Raw genomic sequence first — 13,561 nt, 5'->3', positions numbered from 1 at the left:
TCATCCCTAAATTAATATTTGCAGTGACAGATACACAAGCAAATATCATAATTCATCAAAGGTGCCAAAGACCAGCTTCCAGCTTCTGTAACTGAAATATGATGCTGTACTTTTCTTGATGGTTTCATGCCTTGTTAGCTTATAATTTAATGGAAATGGAATAATAAACTGGAATACTTAATTCTGAAGAAGATCTTTTTCTTTTCACCTTTACTTTAAATTCTCTAGTGGCAGGATCCTGTACTTATTCCATGAAATAACAATTTTTGATAACACCTAAAAGCTTAAAGTGATTGGAAGGATTTACCTGGAATTCATAAATACTGGTAAAATGCCATATTGTGGCACTGTTTTTTGGGGGTAAGATTGAACAAACTACGTAATTTTTCTGTTTCACATCTATCTAAATGAGAGATAATACTATTTTACTTAGATACCTATCTACTGAGTTTTAACAAGTTGTATCAGATAGATATGAAAAATAGATACTAGAAAAACAAAAAAATAGTAGATACACTTGTTTCAATTGTGGAAAAAAAAAAAAAATACATGGAAAGCAGCATGTTACAAGCTGTGTCAAATTGCCTGTGGTGTGGAATCTTGTTCTTCAGGAGCTACTGGAACTAATTCTTCCCTCATACCAATTCTACATTGTCCGGTGGTGTGGCAGCCTGTGATAAGAGAGCATTCCACATTTAGAAAATAAGGATAGCAGCTGAGCTAAGGATGTTGCTGGTGACTTATCTTATATATTTTGACTTTTAAGGGTTTAAGTCAGACCCCCCAACTTTATTTAAATATATTTTATATTGAATTATAGTCATCATCCTACTTACCTCCTATCTGCTAAGCTGCTTAGAGAATAAACAGTATGTAGTGCCTGAGCATATGCACTGAAAATAAACTGTCAAAGAGCCATTACAGGATTATTCTTTTGTTGTAGCTGTCATTGGGAGAGCTATTCCTCATACACTTGCTAAATTATATGACTTTTTTTAATTTATATACTCCTTGCTTTTTATACCACAGTGTTCCTGCTCACTTGTTTTATGTAACACAACTGAAATGAAACGGGGAAGCTTTACTCTGCAGCATTCATTCCTGCCTGCCAGATGGTTAAGTGACTTCTGCTTCAGGAGTCTCAAAATTTTCATGCCCTGACAACTGGATTTACAAATTGTGTGATTTGGGTATCTTGAAATGAGAGGCAAGCAGCTATTAAAAAAGGATCTGCTACCTGCCTGTTCTTGTTGGCTTTATGTCTCTGCTGTGATCCTTCAGTGCTTCACCAAAAGCTCATCTGATCGAAACCTCCTATATGTTATCTCAACCCTACAGGAATCTCTCCTGCTTTAACTTACTGCATGTGAACTCTGTGTAAGAGTAGATATTTCATTTAATTCTATACCACCTTATCCTTCAAGCTTCTTTTCAAAAGTCAGATTTTATTTTCTTCACCATTCCTTTGGGGATGTTTCACAAGAAATTATCCACAAGAACTTAAATAATTTTTTATTTATTTAAGATCAATAATTTATATGTTATGCAAGTTATTTCATAAGTACATCTATACATTATTTAGATTGGACTATTTTCCTTAAAAACTGTGATATTTTCATAATGATTAAATTAATACTGCATAATGTTTCACAAGAGAGATACATGAACTGTCTGAAATTAATGGAGAAGGAGTAAACACTATTGAAAGACATATTTAAAGCCATTAGCTAAATGTTCTGTGTGCCCTCCAAATTTGGAGTATAAGAACCACAAACAAATTAATATCAAATGTTACATGTATCAGCCAATGAAAAAGAAAAATATTATAGGTAGCAAGGATTCTGAAAAATTATAGGGTTTATTTTCCTTTTTAAATAGTAGTGAGGATTGTCAGTTTTATGCTTTTAACAACACAAAATAAAGTGTCATTTCAGGTCAAGTTTTATGGCTGGAGTCTTGTGATATAGAATATGAGGAGTTGCTTTGTTTAATTTTGTCAGTGTTTTCCTTTGCCTCTCATTGACCTGATATGGTGTTGTATTCTTTGGGTTAGAGTATTTTGCAGAAAAGTATTTTCTCATCAAACTTGGTCATAGCAATGCCTTATCTGTCAGAACTGACTGCATGTTCTGTAGGAGGCACTGTGTTCCTAGGTCATTGTATGGGAGAACCCTGAGTTAGTCTGAACAGTCTTGTCAAAGCATATTTCTGTAAAGAAAAGAAGTGAACAAACCACAGTTATCAAATCAAAAATATCAGAATATCATTCCAACAATATTTTAATCTTTGTCGAATGGATGTTTTCATGTAATGTGAGCTACTACCAGACATAATAAATTTGCAGGGGTTGATACCAGTAGATGGTTGGAAAAGAACACTTCAATCTCTCTTGACAGTAGGCTTACATGATAACAGTCCTCAGCAGTTCCCCAGCTGGTACTTTCTTCTATGTCAATGTCTATTTTTCCTCCTTCATTCCTGTAACTTGAAGAGCTCTTTGCTAGTATCAGATATCATTGGCTGGACAAATTTTCTTTAAATCTCCTAGCTCTTTAAGTGGGTGAAGGCAAGCATCTTGTATTAAACAGAAGTTTTTTTACTAGTAATGTTTGTTTCTTTTATTTCAGAGTCAGCTATCGTGAGATTATTTATATATATATATTTATATATTTAATATATTTATATTACAATATAAATCCTATTCCTAGGCATATTCCTGTATTTTAGTTTTCAGAAAAGAAATGACATGAGAATAAGAGGCAGCCCCTTTCCCAGTTTTCTAATTGTTTCTCAGAGGAGAATCCTTTAGGATATGCCCAAATATTCCTTTACAGTTGCAGAAAATTCATTTCAATGAGAATAGTGAAGCTCTTTCTAAAAATGTGACTATAGGGAAAATACATTATTTTGTCTTTTTCTAATTTAAACATGGGCAAGTTGTTGTCGAAGACCTGTGTAACTTTATTGCTATAAGGAAGGGCTTGAAGTCCTTAAAAGGAACAATCTTTGTTAGGACTGTGCTTTTCCAGATCTGATCAAACCCTCTGTTTAAACATCTTATATAGAGGGTTTATTTGACAGCGGAACTTGGGTAGCATTGCTCATTCCCTGCTGCAGGAACGGATCCTGGTGGCCAGGCAGTAGTACTTGCCCCATGACTCCAACACCTGAGTGCTACAGGCCAGATTTAAATCACAAAACACATCTCCTGTCTTCAATGAAGTCATTGCTGGTGCCTGAATGCTCTGACCATAAGAAGGCTCTGGTTGAGATTTTAGGAAGAATAAGAGCTAGAGATAGCTAAAGAGTTAACTTGAGGAACAGTGTTGAGGATGGAGACCAAAAGGTCAAAGTCTTTGGACAGGGAAACTGGAATTTGTCTGTGTTAGAGACAAAGAGGAGTGAAGGAAGAGGACTGAGAAGCACCATGGAGGTAAGGAGGAGGGGGAAGCTGACTTGAGAGATGTGCGGAAGGACAGTTACTTCAAGCAGGCAGTATGGACCAGGAGAGAGAATGAGAGAGATGGGCAAGGTGGAAAGAAGATGAGAGACCACACAGGTAAAGGCAGGAACTGGAAGCACAGCAAGAATTTGGGAATTACAGGATCAAGAGGAGTACAGAATAGAACCAGAGTGGAAAATCTGCCAAAACAAATAGGTTTGGGAAAAAAAATATTTCTCATGGGAATAGCTTTCCAATATCTAATATTTAGTCATAATATATTCTAAATTTTTAATGATCCATTTGTATGCAATTATTTATTAACATAAAAAGCTGTCTGTGGTTTGTCTGACAACAGAGATTTATCCTAGGAACCTGCACTGAGTCAGGCCACATCTGCCTTGTGGTATAATTTGAAGTTGTGATACTAATAGGAAGTTTTGGAAATCAAATGTGTGGTTTCTGGTTTTGAATCTAATACTTTTCTTACTTCTTATCCCCTAGTGATCTCATTCTTTTAAAATCTTGTTCTGTCTCTATCCTTCAGAGTATGCTTTCCTTATAATTGCTGTTATAGTTTGCCTAGAGGTATGTAACTGTGCCCAGCCTCCTGCAGCTGAAAATCTTGCTGTGAAGATGTTTTATTTTTCCTCTGAAAGTGTCTATTTTCATGAGTTTTGCAGCGTTGCTTAAAAGTAAAATTGGACAGTAATCCTTCAGAGTGCTTAGATAAGCCCCTCAGGGAATGATAATGATATTGGCCATTTTCTAAATAGCTGAAACAGAGCTTCTGTTCGGAGGAACCATTAAAGAGATGAGTAATCACTGGTGACAGATCTTCACAATGGTATTTCACCAACTAATTAGGGTTGTTGTCACAGTTAGTGGCATTTCTTCTTGGTAAAGCAGCATGCAAAGTAGCCCTTCTATTACCAAGTTTCGTGGCTGACAGCCCAGAAGCAGGTGATGGGTATGAGGTCAGTGTGCAGCTGCCCAGAATAGTGAGGAAATGATTAAACGTCTGCAACCTGGGAGACAGAGATGTTCTCCAACTAATTCTTGTGAGACTCTGACATGTCATCTGCTGCCAATATGAAGAATCTTTCTAGGCGTAATCCCTTATCTAGGAGAAGGAAATGGCTCACTAACATAAAAAAGTTATTAAAGCAAAGCCTTCACATTGTTCAGAATCTATGCTCTATGTATGTAATCTTGGGTGCTGAAATAAATTATCATATTTTACAGACTAGCAGTCTGTTTGGAAATTACTGAATAAAAACTGTATAGAGAGCTGGAGCTGGAAAATTCGAGATTTTACCAGACTCCAAATATCTTCCCTATTTTACTGACAGTTGTATGTTCTGTTTTCATTAATTCAGCAGTTAATTAAGAGACCAACCTTCCTATATTCCTACTTACTCTGTTCTAGATTCACATTTACAACATAATGTTCTAAATGTGTTACATTTAGAAAATACTGAGACAGTAAAACCTCAAGTATATTAGTTGGATGAATTATGGTGTTTGGAGAGAGCCCGTTTATCTATGAACATGTTTTCACTATTTTTCAAGCATAAGAAAGAAGAAAATGTGTTAATATAATCCCTTGAGATAGGAAAACAGGAAGCTTCTACTATCACCTTTACAGAATCACAGATTATTCTGAGTCAGTGACTGATTACATTGAATAAACCAAGCCAAAGCCAGCTTATTTTCTCTGGCAGAATTTTTCATTATAATTTCTTTTACTTTACTGGGGAACTGAAACAAACATTTTACTGGTTTTGAAATGGGAAAAACTAGAGTCCCCATGCATATCTCTATTGCCCTGCAAATTTTGTGGAGTTAATTTAAAACACTGAGAATCTACACTTGCACAGTTTTCTACAAGGAACAGTTTCTAGGATACAGCTTTCAATTTGTTCTCCTAATAATTGATACAAAGAAGAAAAAATACAATCCTCACAAAACAGTGTATAAAACTATTTGCTTTAAATTTTTCAGAATTAAATTTGATCCAAGTAGACATATCTGCTTCTAGAAAAATAGAGATGCCATGATTATTTTTAAAAATTAAAAAGAGACAAAAATCCAAGACTTTATATATTTTTGAAGCAAGTTTGAAGCAGATGTTGAGCTTTTTCTTTTAGCTTCAATCTTTCTTGAGTTTGGCTTCAAATACAGAATTTCATCAGAATTTCATCCTCTTTATTTGTTTATTATTTCTTCATGAGAAATAAATAACAAATTAGGGTTAGGGTTAGGGGTTAGGGGTTAGGGTTAGGGTTAGGGTTGAAAGTTGGTGCTTTCACACCAAAAATCAAAATACATTAATTGAATGAAATCTTCTAATCAGCTGATCTGTAAAACAATATGAATTGTGTACTTTAACATAACATTCTTTGAAAGACAATAAAAAAACCTATCACATGTAGCTTAAATGGTAAAATATCCAGAAAATTTCCTTGGAAGTTCTCACCCTTTTCTCCTGTAGTATTTATTTTTTGTTTATGCTGTATATAGTGAGGTCATATTATTTATAGACTGAAGTAAGAATTTTATTTGTATTGGCACTGCCATTTTATCTGGGACACTCTCATTCCCTGTTCCTTTTCTGTAATTACATAATACTTTTCTTCACAGTCATCAAAGTATGTTGATGTGTAACAACAAGTTTGGGATTTTTTTTGACAGAGACAGACAATTAAAATATTTCAGATCCTGTTCTGCTTCTGAATTGAAATTTGTATTTCTTCCCATGTAGTTGTACAGTGAAAACTGTTTGTGAAACCATATAATAATCACTGGAGAGACTGAAAGGTAGAAATTAATCTAAAATAATGTGTCCTTATTTTCTACATAAATCACTTCAGTGACCTAGTTCACATAATTAACCATACACAAGAATGTGTTGGCACAACTGATAAACAAAGTGTGACGCCAAAGCATGCAAAAAGGCACAATTTTTTTCAGCCAGTTTTTCCCCTTCAGAAAATGTATCATGTAGTTGCATCCAAAATTGAATGCTCCAAGCTGGTACCAATGGATACATCTGAAAAAATAGGTAACCTCAGTTTCTTTCTGCCACATCTGACTCTGCCCTGCTCTATTATGAATTTCCAGACCAATAAGGAGGACATTAGAATGACTTGCTCCTTCCCCTACGATATAAGTAAGGAAAAAAATGGTAAAAAAGAAAAAAAATAAATATAAGAGGTACTGGGTTTTTTAGAGCAAATTTATAACTGAATCACAATGGAAATTAATGTTACAAAAGCCCAAATATCTGCCAAAGTTACTGAAATCATATGAGGAAATCAATAATGAGTCAAAAATGTGTAAGGATAGGCGTGTTGAATTTGCTTAAGGCTTTGCAGAACTGAAATTAATAGAGAAAATTCAAATTCTTGTCTTTTGGTGATACCTTATTAAGGTAAATGGAATTTCTACTGATTTTTACTTTCTAACATTGATTTTATTTTGAAGGAAACAGTAAAGGAAAAAATGAAGGAAAAAATGTTATTAAAACTTATTGGATTTTTGATAAAACAGTATTTAATTGAAAATTCCAGGTATTCAAGTAAAAGCATTTTTCTGGAAAGAGATTAGTTATTCAAATTTCTGATCTAGAAAAGGAGATTTTTTCAATTTCCAGAGAATCCCAGAGATTCCAGAGCTTGGAGGCTTCTTGGCTTTGGTAAATGATAATCAGGGCCTTGTCTCTGAAATTAGAAACCTGTGAAAACTGTGAACTGCAGCCTCAGTCAGAATATTTAGATCCCACCTTGACTGGGAGCTGGACACCTCGAAGGCTATGGTAGGTTGCAACCATATGATTTTTATCTATTTTCTTACAACTAACTTCAGTTTAAAAAATATTATCTTCTCATGCTTTCTATCTTTCTCTCAACTATATTTTCTACATCATCCCTATTTTGTGGTATTAATGCTATCTCCTTGATAATTCAGTCTTTTCAGTTAATCCATATATTAATTCCTTTTGTATGATTACCAAAAGTCCATATTTTAGACATAAGGGTACTTCAAATAAAATTAACATTTTTCATTTCCCTTGATAACTACTGCATTTACAAAATTGATTCTTATTATCTCCTGTAGAAATTCTGTCATTATGTTCCTGAAACATGTAACATGGTACATAGACCATACAGCTTTTCCTGGACAGCACTGAGTATGCTGAGATTAATAAAAGAAAATAATACCACACATGGTTTATCATAATCTTTGATGATTAGAATTCCACTCCAGATTTCAGTAGAAAGATATGAACTATTGAAAAACTCTTTACAGCCTAAAGAAAACCTTTCAGAAAGCAAGCCTGCTGTGTGTTCTTCACTTATTATAATAATGTCTTAAGGATGTCCTGTTTCACCCACTGTGGAATTTTGATTTTGAAACATGATTATCTCTAGCAACATACAGCTAAGTTTCTAATGTTTAGAAATTTAATGTAACATGTAATAAAAGTTGGGTACTTTAATGGAAGTCAAAGTGGCCTTTTCACACAAAAACAAATACAACTTTTATTTTAGTTCCTTTGTCACTTTAGTCTTGGAAGTATCTGGGCTTCAGAATGTCAGAATAGCTGAGAAGAGAACAGAGCTAAAAACTATCAAGTGGGAGAAGAAAAACTATTTTTCAGAAAGATAATGACTGTAAAATGAGAGGAGGCAGGCTGGAACTGGTTCAGCTGGGCACCTGGGAGACTGACTGAAAAGGAGGAAAGTTTAAAAGGTCTGCTTAGGAGAGAGGACATGACCTGGAAGCTGGGTAGAAAATGAAAAATTGGGGAAGCTGTTTTGATATGTGAACTAAAAGAAAATTGGCTTCTTGGAACACCCTTAGTGGTTTGGAATCACCCCAATTAGATCAATATCTAAAAGGGGATAAATTATAGTAATTTTTTCAGAAATTGAGGAAAGAACAGGAGAAAACAGTAGAATAGGAATAGACATTAAATAAAGCAGCTGTACATTAAATTATGGAAGTCAGTCTGATCATAAAAAAAAGGCTCAGCAAAATCTGCTTTTTTATGCAAAAAAATGCATAAGATTTTTGCATCAAGACAAATATGTGCTCTTTAATGTATTAGCAGGTGTTTTAAGAAGCCTGTATAAACCATTATGCGTGAAGAACCCTTTTTATGATTGTTTGGAGATCTCTACTCTGATCTAGTGAAATAACCCTAATTACGTATCCATATGCTCAATCTCATTTATAAACAGTGGAGAGAAAATAAAAGATATTTTGCTGCTGATACTGCTATTGTTGTTGTAGCCTGCTGCTGTGGGTATCTCTGAAGCAGTTAGCTCCCTTCTTTCCTTCTGTACTACAGTATGTTAATTCCTGGAATGCGCTCTCTTCTGATGCGTACTTGCATAAACCAAATTACCTTCTTACAACATAACCAAATAGCCAAATAAACCAAATAGCCTTCTTACAACTCTTGCTTATGGAAACATATTTCTAAAGACGTGTGACTGCAATAAAAGCACTCCTGTCCTCTAAGTGTTGCACACACTTGCTAACTGACACTTTTCTTGAAAATAATGCCTTAAAATACCAAGTCAGATATACAAATAAACAAAAACTGCAGGTGTCTATGTGGAAATGGCTTGTAATTCTGTAGAAAAATAGATGGGTTAAAATAGAAATAACCCTGAAAAGAAAAATATTTTAAAAGCACAACCAAAAAAAAAAAAAAATCACCTCCTCACTCAAAACAGCACCCAACCAACAACCTTAAACAAAAAAAAAAATTCTAGGCATTTGCCTGATTACTCACATGAATTTGGAATTTTAAATTTAGTAGGAATGCAGTTTTGATTTGTTTGGAAAATGTGGAAAATGTTTTGATTTGTTTGGAAAATATCTCACCCTTAAAGACTTTGATCTTAAACCTAGACTTTGAACTAGAAGCATAAAAATGATGCCTCTGAAGGGTTTTTATCTGGGGCTTTTTGGTTTGTTTGTTTTTTTTTCTTTTTTTAGGGGATTGATGTGTTTGGTTTTTTTTTTTCTTTCCAAATGGTGTAGCCATTGAAACCCTGCATCTGTTCTTGCATGTTTTTTTTTTATATTTTACAGGTTTCAAAGTGTATTATCTGCATTGCTTTTGGTGAGCTGATTCCTGATAGGAATGAATGATACAGTTTTGGATGTGATGTTTGGAGGTCATCTAGTCCAATCTCCATCTCAGACAAGTTTAAGCAGATTAGGTTTTTCAGTCCTGTTTCATCAAGTCCTGAACACCTCCAAAGACAGAGATTCCACAGCCTCTCCTGGCAACATTTTACAGTATTTGAACATTCTTATGCTACAAGAAAAATCATTTTTGTATGCCAAACTGTGATCCTTCATTCCTGGCCTGTTGCTGTAGAAGAGTCTGTTGCTCTGGAAAGGGTTTGATTGTCTCCACTGTATTCCTGGTCAAGTATTTGTACTCAGCAATAAAGTCTTTAATTCTCCTTGTTGAACTGATCAGTTCCCTCATTGTCTTCCTTTGCTTCAGTCCTTGACCATCTTGGTGTCAATCCTTTTGATTCCTTCCTGCAAGTCAATATCCTTCTTTTACTGGAGAGCTCAAAACTGGACACAGTGCTACAGCTGCGTTGTCATGAGTGCTGGATAGAGAGGAAACATCCCTTTTCCTGGACTGGTTGGATACACTCTTGGTTGGATTTCTCTGCTGCAAGAGCACGCTATTGACTCATGTTCAACTTGTTGTCAAGCCAGAGGTGTAGGTGCTTGTCTGAAGACCTGCTTCCTGTACAGTCAGTCCACAGGCTTTACTTCTGGAAGAAGTTATCTCATCCTAGATGCAGGACTTGGAATTTCCTTTTATTGAACTCTGTGAGAAGTTTGTCTATTTCTCCATCCTGTCAAAATTCTTGTGAAAAACAGCCCTGAGGTACCGCATATTGACTGCCTCACTCAGTTTGGTGTTGTCAGCAAGCTGTGATGCTAGTTTGATGCTAAACTGTGAGAGAGTATGCAGTACCACAGCATAGAGAGTAACAGAGCAGCTCAGAATGAAACTGTTCTTGGTAAATCTGTATTGGCTGTGCTCACTCACCCTCTCACCAAATATAAAAATGTCATCTGTGACTGTGTTCCTGTCCTTGGTCACTATAGGGTTAACATATACAAAATGTATAAAAGAAATAATGAGAAGCAGCAGTGTTTCACTGTTTTTATCTATAAGAAAGTGAGCTATTAGGAAAGAGAAATCCTCACTGCTTCACAGGGAAAGAAGGGGAGGAGAGTCAAAGTGGGATTTTGCCCACAAAACGTCTGTATCTCTTTTCTCAGACATTAGTGGGTATCAAACCCCTGTTTTGTCCTGAACTGTTAAAGGACAGTATGGTACCCTATCTTGATGAAAAGTGTGGAAATTTCTCTCTAGGATAGAGTGAAGAAAAACAGTATGAGAGTTCCTTTTCTTAACTTGGGTTTCTAAACAATGAGCCTGTTGGGTATTTCACGTTTACATAGTGACTTCGTGAACGTATGAATGAGCACTTCCTTTCAAACTGAGGAAAGCACACATACATACTCTTATCAGAGAGCTGCATAGAGCACTGCATAAATGTCACTGCCAGAGAATATAATTGCTTCTAAAGAGGAGGAAAGCAGTGTCATTTTCCTTCTTCAGCTTTGTAGGCTGAGCCACATAAGCACTATGAAAATAGAGACTGCCCATTAAAAAGTGGTCTAAAACCGTCTTTAATTAGTTTTAAAATATTAAGGCAGAGAGGGAGAGAAACAAATGCCACTTTAACTGCTATCTCACAAAAGAAACAACACCCCATTTTACAGAAATGACACAAAGAAAGAGAATATTTGGAACACTTATTTACATAAAGAAAGTTTTCTTTTGTTGAATCCTTCCTTTAGTTCCAGAGAACTAAAGAGAAATTTACTATATATTCAGTAAGAATCAAATGTACCTCATGGAACTGGGGTAGAATTCTTGGTCAAAGATTTAAACTCAATTTAGGTAGTTCACAAGGCTTGTGTGGAGTCCTGTCGCAGGTCGATATCTTACCTATTGAAAGGTCAAGCCATTCTGTTGCTTCGGCACAAGTACTAAATAGGACTCTGTCATTCGGTGCTGTGGCAGAAGTGCAACAGGCTTAATCTAATAATCATTTGAAATTCCTAGCCATGGTTAACCTTTAAATATTTCTCTGAGCTAGTAATGGATTTCAGTTTCTAATGTCAAAATATTCTAACTGCAAAAAAAGTTTTAACTCTTAAAAATATAATTTCAACTTCTTGTAATTGTAAGTTTTCAAGAGTGAAAAAATAAGGCAGAAATGTTCCAAATATCTGAGGGAATTAACCCGAGACGCTCACTTTGCACTTGGTCTTTGCAAAATTTCATGTTGAAACTGTGACAGATATTGGTCTAAAATCCTTAATATATAATATCAATCTTGTTCAAAGTTAAATTCCCAGATTTCTTTGAACAAGTATAAAAAAGAAAAAGGGACTGTGAATTAAAGCTAAACAAAATAAGTCCTCTCTTTTCCTCACCCTCAAGAAAAACTCAATACCTTTATAATTGTTTTTTTTTAAATCTTGGTTTCATAAAATCACACACTCACAGAATATCCAAACCAGCCAAAAAACAAAATTGCAAATAGTTCCTATGAATTTTTAATCAACTTGGATCAAAAGTCTAAGCAGTGAGCTAGGACTCCTTTGGGTCAACAAGCTTCAAATGAAGTCAGTACATTGAAAGAGCTGGAAGGTCTGTAAACAAGAAGAAGTTATTACAGCTCCCTTTTTTCCTCAATAGAAATAATAATTTTAAAGATAAATTATTCTAAACCACACAAAATATCTTATACACAATCATAGGTGGGTACATTGTAAACCTATGGTTATATTTACCTCCATTAACTTTAGGCAAAAATGTCCTTCTATTAACATTACTGTTTCATTGGTATTCTTTGTAATGATCTAGTGAAAATAGAGTGTAGTGAGAATTGTATCTTGATAATTTAATGGTAATCTTTATTTTTTTTTTCTCCCAGCTAACAATCATCAGACTTGTTTACCAATTAATCTTATACAACATACTAGCAAAACTGGCCTGTGGGCTCCTAAATCAAGTGAACTCAGAGTTCAGCTTTGTATGTGAGTAATTAGGGATTTTTCTGAGCTGTTTCTCTGCACTTTCTTCTCAACCTTCAAATCAAGTGACAACTTAAGAGGTCCCTAACATGGGTATTCATCCTTACTACCCTTACCCACAGTGTAAGTAGCACTGGGTTCTAATGAAGCACATTATTTTTTGGTTAGGTTTTTAACACAGTAAGAATTTGCAACTTTTGAGGAACTCACACCCTTCACAGTGTCATCTTTACAAAGGCCAGTCATAACAGTCATTAAAAACAAACAAGTGAACAAAACATTTTAGAAAATGTGTTAATCTGATGATTTAATAGTTGTACATTAACTGCTGACTTTTAGGAATAAGAAAATTGCATATGTTAAATGATGTGGAGATCCAGGAAAATAAAAGCTTAGGCCATAGATTTTGCCACAGAACAGATAGAAAAGGCTGTATTGTAGGGATCTCATGAAGATTTAGTATAGCCTGGATGTTAAACATCAATGAAAATCTGAGCAGAAGGTGATGGCCTGATTACAGGTTTGAGATATTACTGCTTTACACATTAATCAGAGCATGAGGGACCAGAGAGGGATTTGGAGGTGAAAACATTGGGATTATTATTTTTTTTTTTTACTTATTAAATGTAAATTCATAACTAGTCAGCCATGAAATCAAAAACTCAGAGAGATAAGCCAATATATTCCTGAAGGCCGTAAAAGAGCAAAGGTAATTTACTAAGATTGTAAAAAAAATTCATTTCTTGAGGGAGTGTCAGGAAGAATTTAGAACTCTTCTATATACATATTTTTACAAAATTATATGCTGCTAAAAGTATTCAGTTATTACATGAATAAAAGTTGCATACTGCAAATTTTTCCCCCACACAGTGGTAGCAGGAGGTTGGGATAAAAGGGAAAAGCCTTTTAGTAGTGTGCAAATTTTTTTCATTTTTGCTTTCACATCTCAAAGTGTTT

This window comes from Cyanistes caeruleus, chromosome 5 (assembly GCF_971803275.1).
Source record: "Cyanistes caeruleus chromosome 5, bCyaCae1.hap1.1, whole genome shotgun sequence".
NCBI lineage: Eukaryota > Metazoa > Chordata > Aves > Passeriformes > Paridae > Cyanistes > Cyanistes caeruleus.
The sequence above is the reverse complement of the archived record's forward strand: the minus strand, read 5'-3'. Positions refer to the sequence as shown.